Here is a 16,761-nt window from a genome sequence, read left to right as displayed (position 1 = left end):
TCTGTGTTGGGCCCCTTACTGTTCGGAATTTATTTCTCAGAAGTCCAGAAAAAATTGGATGGCTGGTGGCTTACCAAGTTCACTGATGATTACAAACTGGGAGCAATCATTGAGTCTCCCAATGTTGTTAATATTCTGCAGGCTGGGTTAATTCAGACAAATGATTGGTGCTAAAGCCATGGAATAAAGCTAAATGCAAAAAAAAAAGCATTATTATTCTCTTCCCTGCTAATTACATTATAGACGGCACCCTCTTTAATGTAGACCCAGTGGTACATGATCTGGGTACTCGGGTTGATAGCAATCTGAACTTTGACCATCACATATCCACAATAGTAAGGAAATCCTAATATGTGGAACATCTTATAAGTGAAGGCATCGCATCTAGATCTAAGGATGTTGTAATTTATTTATTTACATTTGTTGACCGGGAATGTCCGACTGGACACAGGTCCATTTTCAGCAGAGGCCCGGGGAGAAAAGCTCCACAAATTAAAATATTACATACATAGTTACAGATGAAGAATCCTAGCAATTAAAATATTACAAACATAGTTACAGATGAAGAACTTAGTACATTCAGTAGATAACTAGTGTCTGTTCTATCCACAACGTCATAGCAGATATTAACAATTGTTACACTAAGAAGATAGGCATGAAAGTATCAGAGCTTGCTGTAATCAAATGTGGTTTGTGGGGTGGAAGAGTGGTAGAGGGTAGATGGAGTGAGAGAAGTTACAAGGGCATAGCCAGCATGTTTTTAGGTGCGCTTTTAAGTAAAGCTTTGAAGTGGGTGCATGATGGCAGAGAGGTTATTGTGGGGGGGGGGGTGTTTGCCATCATCAGACCAATAATTGAGTACAATGCTCCCTTTTGCATGCACTTCACCAGACACCTGCAACAATTGGAGAGGCCGCAGAGGTTTCTCACCAAGAAATTACAGGGTACACAAAACAAGTCTTATGCAGACAGACTGAAAGCCCTGTCACTGGATTTGTCTCCTACAGGTTGCTAAGGGGAAACCTGTGCCTGGCTTACAAGACAGTCTCTGACCCTGCCTGATGGAAATGTTTCACATTCGTAAATCAAACTACATGAGGATCCCTCACTCCAGGGATCATAACCTAGCCTCTGACATGAGCAGGTCATGCTGGAGAGATAGATACATCTCCCAGAAACTGACACTTTTCTGGAGCAAGCTTCCAATTCATGTAAAACAGAGCCCCTCCTTGACCCTCTTCAAACACAACCTAGATCAATGGATGGATGACAGCTAATTCACTTGTGGGGTGAAGCACATGTCCATCATAGACAGAGAAAGTTGGTATTAACTACCATAGACCCTCATCTCTGCGAACTTCACTCACTAACCACCAACAACTGGGGCAAATTGGGATAAATATGGCTAGGATTGTAAGGGCTCTAGAGCCATTAGCCTAGTAACTTTATCTGAGCCTATGATCTCAGAAGTAACAGATCAGTTTTTCCTTTGCTGGAGCACCCAGCGCAGCGATCTATTTTGCTACTCTGTCCAACACAAAGTGCAGCAGCTTCTACGCCCTGGTTCCCCCAAAGGGGCAGCCATCCAAGGAAGCTCTTCTGTATGCTTGACCTTAGGACTTATATATACTATGCTGGATGGTATGGAGATCAGATGTTTCATCTCTTCAAGAATTTATGGATTATTTGAATGATAATAAGTGGGGGATACAATTCACCATTACACATGATCAAAAATCTATAACATTTTTGGATGTTTTGATCACAAGAAACATGGATAATACTTTAAAAACAGAAGTATTTAGAAAATTCCCCCAATACAATACTATACTCCATGCCTCCAGCTTTCATCCAAAACATATCGCCAGAAATATTCCAAAGTCTCAATTTATTAGAATCAGACGTAATTGTTCTGATAATATCAGTTTTGGTCACCATGCTCAGGATTTGTGTAATAGATTTCAGGATAGGGGTTATAAATCAGGATATGTTACAATGGCACATAGGCAGCCTCAGGTTTAAACAGATCAGACCTTTTGAAATATAAAAAGAAACCAGTCAAGACCAACACAGTGCGATTTACAACCAAATATGGGAGAAACACTAAGAATTTCATTCAGATTATAAGGGACAATTGGAACATATTAGATGCAGATGCTAAAATTAAGACTATCATTCCCAACAAATGTTCATTTTCCTTTCGTAAAGGAAAGAACTTGGCAGGGTATTTTAATCATTACAAGCATCACTTTGAATCCTCCTTAACACAGGCTTATCAAACAACTATTTTGGGGGATAAACTCATTGGCTCTTTTCCTTGTGGTCACTGTGTGAATTGTAAACATATGATAAAAACCAAAGAATTTACAAGCAGAAACAGTAGCAAAGTCTTCGATATTCAATTCTTTGCCAATTGCAATACTGATTGGGCCATCTATATGGCAAGTTGTACCTGTCACTCATTTTATGTTGGGCAAACCTCTCGATCAGTTAAACTAAGGGTGTCCGAACATTTGAGTGACATTAGATGTAAAAAATCATCCAACGCATTATACAAACACACACTTGTACATAATAATGCCAAATTTCATTTCACAGTTATTGATAAAATTATTGGTGATAGAACCAACAAATGTGGTTGGCATAGAAAACTTGACATGAAAGAAAAGAAATGGATTACCAAACTTGGTGCACTATTTAGTCCAGGTTTGAATGAATATTTATAAATATATCTGATCTAACATACTATATTATATCATATTGCATACATTACATATATAATTTATTCAGTTTTGATATGATATTTTGATATGCTCTATTTGATTGACATATTTCTGTATCTGATTTTGTATGTATGTTTGCAATTGATTAATATTAATGAGCTTGGTACTTTATATTTACATTCAACCAATCAGAGTTTTCTGATGTGTATTTAAAGAACTGCATAGTGGACTCTAAATTTATACACTGAAGAAGGCCATATTGAATTTGGGCCGAAACCGGTATGTTTGTGAGTTATATGCATTTCTGGTAGCTTAATAAACTACCATACCGTATTGTCCACCAGTTGCTGGCTTATTTCTTTTATTTGATACTTCCTGTTGCCGTGCAACTCCTTACGCGCAGGGGACATCTTTTCAGTTACACGGATATTTATTTCCTGCTGGGGGAATGATGGTGGACTGTGTCGGCGTATTTCGCTTTTCGGTTGGTGCAAAATACTAAACGCTCCACCTTGTAAGCTCTAATTGTTAGATCTATGGACATATCATGCCATACACGCTTGAATACTGGTTTCTGAATCCGGATGACAACAATAACTAACAATTCTAATTCTACGAAGCTGGTGATGTACAATTTGCAGTTAATTCTACAAAGATTACTAAATGCGACATGGTAATATGGTTTGTTATTTCTTGTTGGCCATTCTCTGAGGGGTTTGCACATATTAGATGGTGAGTCGAAACTTTTTTGCATCAAACATCTCTATCTATGGTGCGCAATTGGCATATATAAAGAAAAGAAAAAGAACGACATAATTCTTTTTTCACAACTATTAGTGCTTGGGGTAATTATCGCATCGAACATTGAGACTGTTACCATCTCAGCAGGATAAACAATTGCGACGAGGAACCATGACAAGTACTTTCAATAAATTCAAGTACATTTAATTCTCACTTTTACAAAGTGATGGGTGTTGTGATGTGATACGGAGTGTTATTACTTGTTGGCCATTTATCAAGGGGCCTGCACACATTAAGTGCTGAGTCGGAACTTTTTTGCATCAGACATTCTATCTATGGTGCGGAATTGGTTTATATATAAGAAAAGAATGACTCAAATCTTTTTTTCATGATTGTTTTTGCTTGGGGTAACGGTCGCATTGTAAATTGAGACTGTAACGTTCTCAGCAAGATACTTAACTGCGACGAGTACTCTCAATAATCTCAAGCACATTCATTTTCACTTCTATAAAGCGACGAGTGTTGATTTAACTTATTTTGTGACTGTTTTTTTGTCCTTAACATATGTGTAACAGTTCATGTTTATTCTGGATAATTCTTAATAGATCGGGTTGTGTTTTATACAACAGTGAATGTCTATGCAAAACCTTAGGGAATTGTGATTTATATTAGATTTTGGATTTTGGACTGTTAACAGACATTACATTGTTTGTAACATGAACAGTTTATAACAGTCATTAAGCATATTATATTTTTCTTTTTGGGTGACATCAAAAGAAATAAGTTAATATAGGAAGGAGTCTCATAATAGATAAAGGAGTATATTGTTTCAAAATATTTAGGTGTTGATACAGACTTTTTTCCTTTTTTGGAATTATGGTTCATGTTTAAGTAAAATAAGCATTTATTATAATCTATCCTCATATTCCTGTCATCTCAGTATTGAGATAAAACAACATATTGTGCCATATTATTAAACACAGAATAGTTTCTTTCTAATATAATCTGTGCATTCATGGTTAATTAAATGGGCTTGAATTTTTTGGAATTCAGCCATATAAAGGACTTTTTGAAGTTAAATGTTGGTATGAGTGTATCACAATACTGACAACTGATATACTTATGTTTTTGATTGTTATATTTAACAAACAACAGGAATCTATTTAGTATAGATTATTTAGTCATTTTTTACATAACTGTAGTATCATAATTCAGCATTGGTACATCCTTTAAAGCACTGGCAATAATTTTTGAAATAAATACTGTCTATATTGAATGAATAATAAGTAACCTTCTTGTATATTAGGTCTATGTATTTCCATCTGAAGTGGATGCCCTTATTGTAGATCTTTTTAGAGCATACATAATTTTGGAATACTCGTTTAGGTAAAATTGAAATTAGGGCCTTCAACTTTTATGTATTGTGGCTCTTTAAGATTACTAAAGTCATATATTACATTGTTTTATCAAAACACATTTTGAATTGCTAATCTAGTAGTTGTCATTTTCGGTTGACACCCATTTTCACGTGCATTCAAGAATAGAACAACTATAATATTTTTATATTTAGTTATATTATAGGACACATATATGGGCTTAACAAATTTCTTAACCTTTGTGACCACTAAACTAATAATTTAAACATTTTTTCAAGCTTGGGATTTGTGTGCCAAACATTTGATATAATTCCTTTAATTTTTATGTTATAATTTAGATACCATTATTGTTCTGTATATGACGTGGTTATAAGTGCAATCAGCACTATTAATATATTGCCATTATTGTCATATTATCACTAGAAATATATACAGGACGTGGTTATATATATATATTTTTGAATCAGAGGAATTATTATGGATCTTAATAAAATATTTTTAGATTTATCAGCAGATAAGGATGATCTTGCACCATTTGGTATTGGCAAGAATTTGGTGAACTCTGAAAATACTAACTCTTTAAACCCAAAACAAAAATGTGAAAAACAATTTGCTGATCTTAATAAAAATATGAAAAATCTAAGATCCTGTGTTTGGCATCATAAACTACTAAAAGCTTATTTGACTAAAGGCATTTGCCCAAGGGGTCTCAGGGTCAAAATTCAACCACTGGTGGCAGACCCAGATGATAGTCTCACTAGTGAATGGTCTTCCATTCAGCAGGAATGCTCCATGAAGTTTGTAAGCTCACTATCAGATTATTATACTAGAATTATTGATAAAGAAACCAGTCAAGTGTTAAAAAGTATTGAGGAATGCAACAATTACCAACAGGAACCCTTCTTTCCAGATTTACTATCAAAACTTAGCATTGAACTATTAAATTTTGATAACATTTTGAAGGAAAGAAAGGTCAAAAAATTTTTACGTGACATCTCTGACTATGAGAAGGGCCAACCTTTCAAAAATGTAAGACACGTCAGATTTCAGGACGGACAAAACAAAAATAAATATACACCTAATCCAAAAAGGAAACGTCCGCGTTCCATACTTAAGGGACGAGGCAGTAACAATGAATCAACCGACTATGACAACTCATCAGGCACAGATACGGAGACACAGTCCACCATAGATTCCCCCACTCCCAATAGGAAAAACTATATATCCCCTTTAGGGCACATGGAGGGAGGAGGGGAGGGAGGAAGCACAAGAAAAATTACAAGTTTACAAAATCTGATGGAAATACTGACCAACAAATAAATAATGTATACAATATTTCAAATACTGTACTCACAGATGGCCAAATTTCATTGTTAAATAAAGGGTTATCTTTCATTCCAGGCTTTTTTGTGTCTGAGGACAATTTCACACAAGATCTATTTTCATTTTGTAGACTAATTAATTTGAAATTATTTTTTCAGGATAGCAAAGATGTTGAACAGTCACAGACAGAATCATTTAAATATCATGCTTCACTGTTTACACCACCTATGCATCCAACTGTGAATTTATTCTTACATAGTGTACTTCATGAATTACATTTGCAGTACAATCACTGTTTACCAATGGCTAATAACATTACTGATGCTGAAAGGTCTTGTTTGGAACAACTAGTAAAGAATAAGGATCTGGTCATTATCAATGCAGACAAGGGAGGGGCAGTGGTGGTGTTAGATTGGATTCAGTATGATATGGAAGCACATAAACAATTAGATGATGTGCGATATTATACAAAAATGCCACTGGACCCTACTCCTGTATTTAAAAAAGAAATAGATGATTTCTTACATTTTGCTTATGATAATGATATTATATCAATGAAAACATTAAACCATTTAACAATCTCTGACCCCATTAAATCATATATCTATTTCCTACCAAAAATACACAAAGACCTCTTGCATCCACCTGGGAGGCCCATTGTATCGGGAATGGGTTCATTGACTGAGCCATTATCTGATTTTTTAACCATGCATTTGAAACCTTTACTAAAACTAGTAAGGTCAAGAATACAGGACACTACTGAATTCCTGGGCATTGTCAATGACATGCAGTTAGATCCAGATTGGATACTTTGCACATTAGATGTATGCTCTTTATACACCAACATTCCACATTGGGCTGGACTAGATGCAATTGAATTCTGGCTTCACCGATCAAACATGTACCAACCAGGATTTAATACTCTATTATTGAACCTAACTGAGCATGTGTTGACCAAAAATGTCTTTTTCTATAATGATGAATGCTTCTTGCAGATCAGAGGAACAGCAATGGGGGCTTCGTTTGCCCCAATTTATGCTGATCTATTCATGGCTTATATGGAAGAAATTATGATATATGATGACACTCATAATTGGTTTTTACCTGACATTGACATCTGGCGAAGATATTTGGATGATTGCTGGATGGTATGGAGATCAGATGTTTCATCTCTTCAAGAATTTATGGATTATTTGAATGATAATAAGTGGGGGATACAATTCACCATTACACATGATCAAAAATCTATAACATTTTTGGATGTTTTGATCACAAGAAACATGGATAATACTTTAAAAACAGAAGTATTTAGAAAATTCCCCCAGTACAATACTATACTCCATGCCTCCAGCTTTCATCCAAAACATATCGCCAGAAATATTCCAAAGTCTCAATTTATTAGAATCAGACGTAATTGTTCTGATAATATCAGTTTTGGTCACCATGCTCAGGATTTGTGTAATAGATTTCAGGATAGGGGTTATAAATCAGGATATGTTACAATGGCACATAGGCACGCCTCAGGTTTAAACAGATCAGACCTTTTGAAATATAAAAAGAAACCAGTCAAGACCAACACAGTGCGATTTACAACCACATATGGGAGAAACACTAAGAATTTCATTCAGATTATAAGGGACAATTGGAACATATTAGATGCAGATGCTAAAATTAAGACTATCATTCCCAACAAATGTTCATTTTCCTTTCGTAAAGGAAAGAACTTGGCAGGGTATTTTAATCATTACAAGCATCACTTTGAATCCTCCTTAACACAGGCTTATCAAACAACTATTTTGGGGGATAAACTCATTGGCTCTTTTCCTTGTGGTCACTGTGTGAATTGTAAACATATGATAAAAACCAAAGAATTTACAAGCAGAAACAGTAGCAAAGTCTTCGATATTCAATTCTTTGCCAATTGCAATACTGATTGGGCCATCTATATGGCAAGTTGTACCTGTCACTCATTTTATGTTGGGCAAACCTCTCGATCAGTTAAACTAAGGGTGTCCGAACATTTGAGTGACATTAGATGTAAAAAATCATCCAACGCATTATACAAACACACACTTGTACATAATAATGCCAAATTTCATTTCACAGTTATTGATAAAATTATTGGTGATAGAACCAACAAATGTGGTTGGCATAGAAAACTTGACATGAAAGAAAAGAAATGGATTACCAAACTTGGTGCACTATTTAGTCCAGGTTTGAATGAATATTTATAAATATATCTGATCTAACATACTATATTATATCATATTGCATACATTACATATATAATTTATTCAGTTTTGATATGATATTTTGATATGCTCTATTTGATTGACATATTTCTGTATCTGATTTTGTATGTATGTTTGCAATTGATTAATATTAATGAGCTTGGTACTTTATATTTACATTCAACCAATCAGAGTTTTCTGATGTGTATTTAAAGAACTGCATAGTGGACTCTAAATTTATACACTGAAGAAGGCCATATTGAATTTGGGCCGAAACCGGTATGTTTGTGAGTTATATGCATTTCTGGTAGCTTAATAAACTACCATACCGTATTGTCCACCAGTTGCTGGCTTATTTCTTTTATTTTTTACTTATATATACTTACCCACAGATGCCATTAATAATCACATGTGTGTTTCACCTATCTTTGGCCTCACTTGGGGGTGCAGATTATGTATGAGAGCAAAGAGCAGTTAAAGAGTAACTTCTTAATGATTATTGATATGGTTTGTTATGGAGAAATTATCTGTAAAAGATAAACATGGCCATTAAATTTATGTGATGACTTCAAAGTCAAAGGTAGATTATCTTCTTGGAAGGGGCACATTCCACTTGGAGCAGTATGTGTGCATTTTTTATAACCAAGTATCTTATTAGAAATCCTGAATTTTTATGGTGAACTGCCTTTGAGGAACTGACATTTGGCCTCTCATATACAGTTAGTAAGTCCAGAGTTATGGCGAGCTTTTGTTGTTACAGTCTGGCATAAAACAATGTCCAGGGTATATATGTGCAAAAGTTTTCATTATATCAGAAATAAAACTCCTATATATTTTACAAGAAAAAAGCATATACTGTATTTTGGTTGTAACATGGTGTGGCTGCAATGCCATGCTTTCAAGTGGCTAAAACTATGAAGCCAACTTCAGAGACATGCCATATTAGTTATTAAAATATTCCTCATTAGAAATTTGATTCTCAGTAGAAATGTCGCTGCTTTCTTATGTATACCTACACTGTAGCATTATACCATCTGGATACAATGCTCGGTGTTATGTAATACAACCTTTGCCAAACAAAATAATTAAAAAAATCCTAAGCTATTGACATTCTGTAGGAAAACATACCAAGAACAATAAGTCATTTGTTAAAAGGCATGGGAAACTGAAAGCCAACAATTATTCTGTTAAGTGGCCCTTGACACCTTGGATAGTGTGACTAATGACAACTTATAAAAAAAAATACCACCTATGCAATAATAGTGTTCCTTTCATGGTTTTACACTAATCCTTATTCTTATCATTATGTGTACGTTGTATTCACTTATTATATGCTTATACAAATCAAAGTTGTTTTGAAAACAAAGCAAAAAGGTTTTTGTGAATGGATTTCAGTGGAGCCTTTAATGCATGTACTGATGTTTCCTTAAACTCTTAACAGAAACTTAGCTACTAACATTTTCTACTGTTACACGAAGTGACAACTGGTCTTCAGTGCAGCTAGCTGTAGGCATCTGTGACAGCCATTTGGTTGTGGAACAAGCAGCTGCAAAATATTTTGAAGAAAATGTTATAAAATTGTATATTTGAAGCATAAAACTGAAAAAGATGCTGCACCTGCAGTGTAAGAGAAATAGAATAACAAACGCCCATATATTTAACACAGTTCATGAGGCAAAAGTGCATTACTGTAGTAGTATCTCCCTGGAGAGTTTGCAGACCACAAACAGCCAGTGTTCTTTGCAGAGCTGCTGTATAAAAAATGGACACAATCACATTGTTACCTGTTGAGCTTATAAGTGGCTTAGTGGTGGTACTTAATACATCATTATTAGGGACTGGTACAGGTTCCCCTATCAACATAATCTCTCCCTCTCTTATGTATGTGGATACACATCACTTTGTCAGCATATTTTACTGAATGTTTATTTTACCAACAGCTCAATTTCTTGACAGGGGTAAGTAGGTCAATGTTAAGGGCAGGAATGTGTATGTGCAAGTATTTGTGGATTAGAATTTTTGTAAGGGCGTGGTGCGGGAACAGTTTTAGTGTTGTGCACGTGTGCTTGGTATTTGTGCTCTTATATCTAGAGTAGTCGGATCCTGGCTGCAGCTAACTTAGCAAAAATAAAGAAAGTCCTCTTTCCAGAGGAAAAAACTGTCCAGTTAAGGGTTTAAGCAGATCTTTTATTCAGCGATGGATAAGTGCTCTTGTCTTATTTTAAACTAACAACTGAGCAGCTTAAATAGTTTCATTCCAAGAGATAGTGCCAGGTCTGCCTAGCTAGAGATGGTTTGGTTGGTGGAAAAATGAAGCCATCATTTACATAGCCAATGGAAAGGGGATGCACATGGTGTCTGCATGTTACCCTGAAGTTTCAATGTCTTATATTATTTAAAATTTTAGCAATGTTAGGTGTCTGTCATAAACAGTACATGACAGAAGTGATAAATTACCATCTTAACACAAACTTAAAGGAGCAAAAGCTTCTTTAAAAAAATAAAATAGGGCAAATAAGGACACAGTTCAATCAGAAAGTAAACATTTAGAAACACTTTCACTCTTAGGCTTCCTTAGGTCCATCTCAAAAGTACATTGTGCTTTGTAGTTTACCATGTGTAAAACAGGTTTATTATAATTATATCTATCTACGTGTGTGTGTGTGTCTGTGTGTGTGTGTGTGTGTGTGTATCTATATATAGATATAGATATAGATATATATGCGCCTGTGCCCACTTATACAGGGTTCATAGTTTTAGAATTTCGTGTGCCTTCTTTCACAGAGCTCATGCTGGTGAAAGTATGCAGTGAATCAAAAAATCTATGTGGCTGAAAGTACACAGTGATGCAGAGAATCCCAACTCAGAAATAGATTAATAGATTGTTACTAGGCTAATGACCGGGGGGGGGGAGACTTTCTAAGCCTAGTCAATTTTCCCAAAAGAATAACAATGTCTTGTATCGAAATAGGACATTGAGGGCCAAGTACTTATAAGCTACCTCTGCCCATAAGGGGCACGAGTGCCAGGTGCAGCATAAATTTCCTATTCCCATCAACTGTTCTAGGTTGTGCTTAAACTGGGTAATAGACAAACTCAGCTTCACATGGATGGGAAGCCTGTTCCATAGGAGGGGCAGTCTCTGGGACACATATCTGTCTCTCCAGCATTTTCTGTTTAAGTCACAGACAAAATTCAGGTCCCTAGACCTTGTATTTCTGGTACTCTTTGATTTACAAATATGTAGGAGATTCGTAAGTGTGAGGTTTGCAGATACCTTGTAAGCCAGGCATAGATCACCCTTCAGCAATCTGTAGGAGACTGGGTAGAGGGAAAGGGCTTTCAGGTGCTCTGCATAAGCGCTGTTTGCCATATAACCTGGTCAGGTACACAGCAAAGGGAGCATTGTACTCTTTGACTGGTCTGGTAAAGGCAGAGTACATTGTGATAATGATCTTTCTGGACCTAGTTGCCATGCCTTACTTATAAGTTGCACAACATAAAAGGATTTCCTTATCACTGAGGCCACATGGTGGTTGAAGGTAAGGCTACTGTATGTGCATACCCAGATCCCTGACCACTAGGTCGACTCTTAGAGACATATTATCAACATGGTAATTAGCCAGGATAGTTGACTTGCTAAAAAGTACAATCATGCATTTCTTGGCATTGGGTTTAAGAGCATGGCTCTGGCACCATTTGTTAGAGGTAAACCTTCTTGAAGAATGCTTGTGTCTGTAGGGGAGTCAATGATAACTCCCAGCTTGCAATCATCTGCAAACTTAGTCTGCCATAAAGCTTCAGCAGTTGTTTCCAGTTTGGAGAAACAGATGCCAAAAAAGAGTCAACCCAGTACTTAGCCATGGGGGACTCTGCTAGTGACTCACTTCTTGGTACCCTTACCTATTTTGGCCTAAGTTCTATCAGTGAGCCAGTTGGCTATGCGATGGGTGATAAAAGGATTTATACCTAAATTAGTGAGCTTGTGTATAAGTGAGTATGAGTGGGGTATCGTATCAAAAGCCTTGGCCAGCTTGAAGTAAGCTGTGTGCACAGTCTTACCTTCATCCAGTGCTTTGGTGACCCTCTCAAAAAAGTCCACTAGATTTAATAGGCATGACCTTTGTTTAACAAAGCCGAACTGTGATGGGTCCAGTGTTTGCCGGTTACCTATGTCCTCATTTATCATGTTGATGATGATTCTTTCCATGGCCTTACATATGAGGCTGTAAGACTTATAGGCCTATAGTTACCTGGATAAATGGTTGGACCTCCTTTATGCAGGAAAATAACTGTATCAATCTTTCATTACTTGGGCAAAAAGCCTGACTGAAGACTCCAGTTGAAAAGTGGTATAAGTGGACCAGAGAGGTCATGTTTCTTGTTATTTATTAAACATACTGGTATGTTATCGGGGCCCATCAGTGCAGTGTTTTGGCCTTGAAATGTGCATTGATGATCTGTTCCTTAGTAATGGATGGGGGGGTTGTGGTATATGGGGAGAAATTTGAGTGAGCTTGTCAGCCAAAAGTTTGGCAATGGCTTCTGATTTTTTTTTCTTTTTTTTAATTTCCCCAAGTCTTTGGCTTTCTAATACCATGACTAGAATGGACCCCATTCCTTAGTAAAAGTATGATTAAAGTTCATCAAATTAGTATTGTTTCAATCTTTGATGTTAGCCAAAAGTGCTCTTTAGAGCAGCCGCAGTGCGCCCTTTAATGACTTCTGCAGTTTGTATGGAGTTACATGCATCAGTAACATATCTAAGTATGATTGTTAATTCTTTTTTATAAGACCTACTGTTACTGGAACTGTCTGGGTATCCTTCTTCCACACTGACCTCATTTCTGCCTGCAAATCCTGGTATTTTATGACTTTGTCTCTCTGTACATAAGACACTGTAGTTACTAGGTGTAACAATTTCAGTGATCAATGCTACTTTTGTCTTCTTTTCATGGACTACTATATCTGGTTTTCTCACATCTGTTTTTTGAACTGCTGGTAATTGATGATCCCATGTGATATAAACTTAATCATTTTCTATGATGCTTTGTGGCTCATGTTTCCAGTGTTTTTCAGCTACTTCAGTATTATAATGTTTGCACAGTCCCCAGTGCACAAGTCTTGCCACATTATTATGCCTTTCAGTATACCGTCCTTCTGCCACAACCAGCAACAAGATATGCGATTGTTTCCAATTCTGTTTTACAAAACCTACATGTCTGTTTCTCCCACATGTTCAATGGACTTTGTAAATCAATGTGTATGTAGTCCACTATCTTGGGCCGTTAATATTAAAGTTTCGTCTTTTGGTTTAAATTCCCCTTCCTTAACCATTCCTGCATTTGATCCTGATCAACATGAGGTTGTTCCAAGAGTTTTCTATACTTGCAAGAATATTTATGTATTTTCCCCATTTCTTGCCTTCTCATCTGATCATTTACCTTATATTCTTTCTTTTGTTTTTTGGCACATTCAGTTGCTGCCTGATATTTATTTACTTCTGGTTTGATTTCCTTTCCCACTTGACACCAATATGCTTCTGGTAAACTAAGCAGGGAAGTCATTTTAGACTTATTCTCCTCATGTTTCAAAACTTTCACTACATTTGGGTCTTGTGATGTCAGCAGATATGTATGCAGTCCTACTATTGCAGATCTTACTATTGTAATCTGTTTTGAGGAGGCCCATACCTCTTCAGAACAGGGAATATATAATCTTGGTATACACTGATTTTTATAAATCATTTGATAAGCATGAAGCATCCTTCTTGTTTTCCTGTCCAACCTATCCAACACCTTCTGTGGCCAAGTCAAACATTCCAAAACTGTAAGTTAGGACAGGAAGAGCAAACTGGTTTATAGCTTGGACTTCCTAGATGTCAACACTGTTTTCAGTATTAATTTTAGTCTTCTAAAATATTCCTTACTAAGTTTTATTCACATTTGTTCATGTGTTATTGTGGATCCTTCAACAATTCCCAAATATTTATACACTTCCTCTTGTTCAAGTTGTTTTATATCTCATTCCTGTCCCAAACTGATGTTTTCTTCGTTCTGCGGCTTTCCTGCTTTAAAGGTTGCTTTTGCACATTTATCAAGACCAAATAACATTCTTATATCACCTGAAAAAGTTTTGACCACTTGCAGTTGTGCTTTGAGTTCCTCATCTGATGAACCGTACAGTTAAGTAATTTACAAAAAGAATATGAGAAAGTCTTTACACTTTGTTTTTTTTTTTTCGGGAAGCCAAACTGTAGCCATGACCTAATCTATAAAGTATTGAAAACAAAAAAATTCCAAACCACTGTAAAAAATCAAACAGCCCACGGACTCCTTGCACCAACAAGCAAACAAATAGTCGTATTCTAAACGCAAATTTGTTGTATTTAACAAGCGTTTTCGCCACTAAATAACGTGGCTTCCTCAGAGAAAAAACATTAACAATCATGACGTTTGCACACTCTATTTATATAAAAAACTAGAAGGAAGTGACATCACATTAATTAAAAGCTCATTCTATACACATTCGCATTAAATTAATATAGTATATACATCTTAATACAAAATTAGTATAAAACAAGTACTGTCGTGTTACCACAAATCAAATTCAATAACCAAAGAATAAAAATATAATCATATGTATATAAACAGTTTTAACTATTTCAACAATGGAACAACGAACCAGTTCTATAACTTTGAATACAAGACAGTCCTTATTTATTGTACCTTGTCACAGTTAATAAAACTGTTAAGTCAAGCCAAAGGCCCTCAATAAAAATTTTATATATAAAACATATTATGTATAAAAAATATGTTAGAAAATATATTAAAAATATCTAATCCTGTACTAAATGAGCATAAGCAAAACAAATGCTCATAGGCACTCATTAAATAACTTGGGTCAATCACGTAAAAAATATAAAGTTATCCCTGACTAACATTACATAACAACTAAATGCACCATAATGTGTTGAACAAAGTGCACTACCTCAAGTAACTCCTCATTTTCAAAACTGCGGAAATATTGCAGTTTTCATTGAGGCCCGGGTAGCAAAAAGCATCCGTTCTCAACTGCCACTCCAACTCACGTGTTTCCAAAAGTAAAGGTATAGGTCCCCCACGAATGTTAGCTTTTACTTTTGGAAATACGTGAGTTGGAGTGGCAGTTGAGAACGGATGCTTTTTGCTACCCGGGCCTCAATGAAAACTGTTCAACACATTATGAAATTGTTATGTAATGTTAGTCAGATAACTGCTGTTCAACACATTATGGTGCATTTAGTTGTTATGTAATGTTAGTCAGGGATAACTTTATATTTTTTATACATAATATGTTTTATATATAAAATTTTTATTGAGGGCCTTTGGCTTGACTTAACAGTTTTATTAACTGTGACAAGATACAATAAATAAGGACTGTCTTGTATTCAAAGTTATAGAACTGGTTCGTTGTTCCATTGTTGAAATAGTTAAAACTGTTTATATACATATGATTATATTTTTATTCTTTGGTTATTGAATTTGATTTGTGGTAACACGACAGTACTTGTTTTATACTAATTTTGTATTAAGATGTATATACTATATTAATTTAATGCGAATGTGTATAGAATGAGCTTTTAATTAATGTGATGTCACTTCCTTCTAGTTTTTTATATAAATAGAGTGTGCAAACGTCATGATTGTTAATGTTTTTTCTCTGAGGAAGCCACATTATTTAGTGGCGAAAACGCTTGTTAAATACAATAAATTTGCGTTTAGAATACGACTATTTGTTTGCTTGTTGGTGCAAGGAGTCCGTGGGCTGTTTGATTTTTTAATCTGTAAAGTAGACAACTTAATGGGTTAAGGGCAAGACAAAAGAGCAGCAGTAACAGAGTCACCCTGGAATATCCCCCTTTGACTTTTTATCCCTGGAGTGGTAACTGCAAAGGGGTTTGCCACTGTTTCATGGTCGCTGTAATGTAATTGATTAGTGTAGGTGTATCTTATACATTTTTAAGCACTCTTTTATCCATGAATGTGGGATACTGTCTGTAGATCAGAGTGTATGTGCTGTGTCTTTAAGAGACGTATCAAGGACTGGACGTGCACATATAAATACCAAGCATGTGCTATTCCCAGTGCCATTTTGAGAGTGCAACCAGAAAGTGAGCATGTATGATTGCAGTAGTTAGTTTCTATAAAAGTTACTTAAGTTAAAGTCAGTAAACATCTATAGTGATGTGTTTGTATATAATAAAGCTGTTGAATAGAACCCATGAAGACTCTTCTATTGTGTCCGAAGTAGGAGAGCGACATGGTGTCATCACCGGGATCGCAGAGAATACGATTCGGAGCCATGAGTTGCAGAGATGACAGTTAA

At 35.7% G+C, this 16,761-nt stretch overlaps 1 protein-coding gene across 1 annotated transcript in view; it reads left to right on the top strand.

Moving 5' to 3' along the window:
• Window positions 1-16,761, top strand: part of MINPP1 (multiple inositol-polyphosphate phosphatase 1) — a 1,197,381-nt gene that overhangs the window by 927,840 nt on the left and 252,780 nt on the right. The gene's annotated exons all lie outside the window — the stretch shown is intronic.

The sequence above is a fragment of the Protopterus annectens genome, chromosome 14.part0 (genome assembly GCF_019279795.1).
Source record: "Protopterus annectens isolate FY-2018-M chromosome 14.part0, PAN1.0, whole genome shotgun sequence".
Classification (NCBI taxonomy): Eukaryota; Metazoa; Chordata; order Ceratodontiformes; family Protopteridae; genus Protopterus; species Protopterus annectens.
Note: the sequence above shows the minus strand (reverse complement) of the source record. Positions and strands in the feature narration are given on the sequence as shown.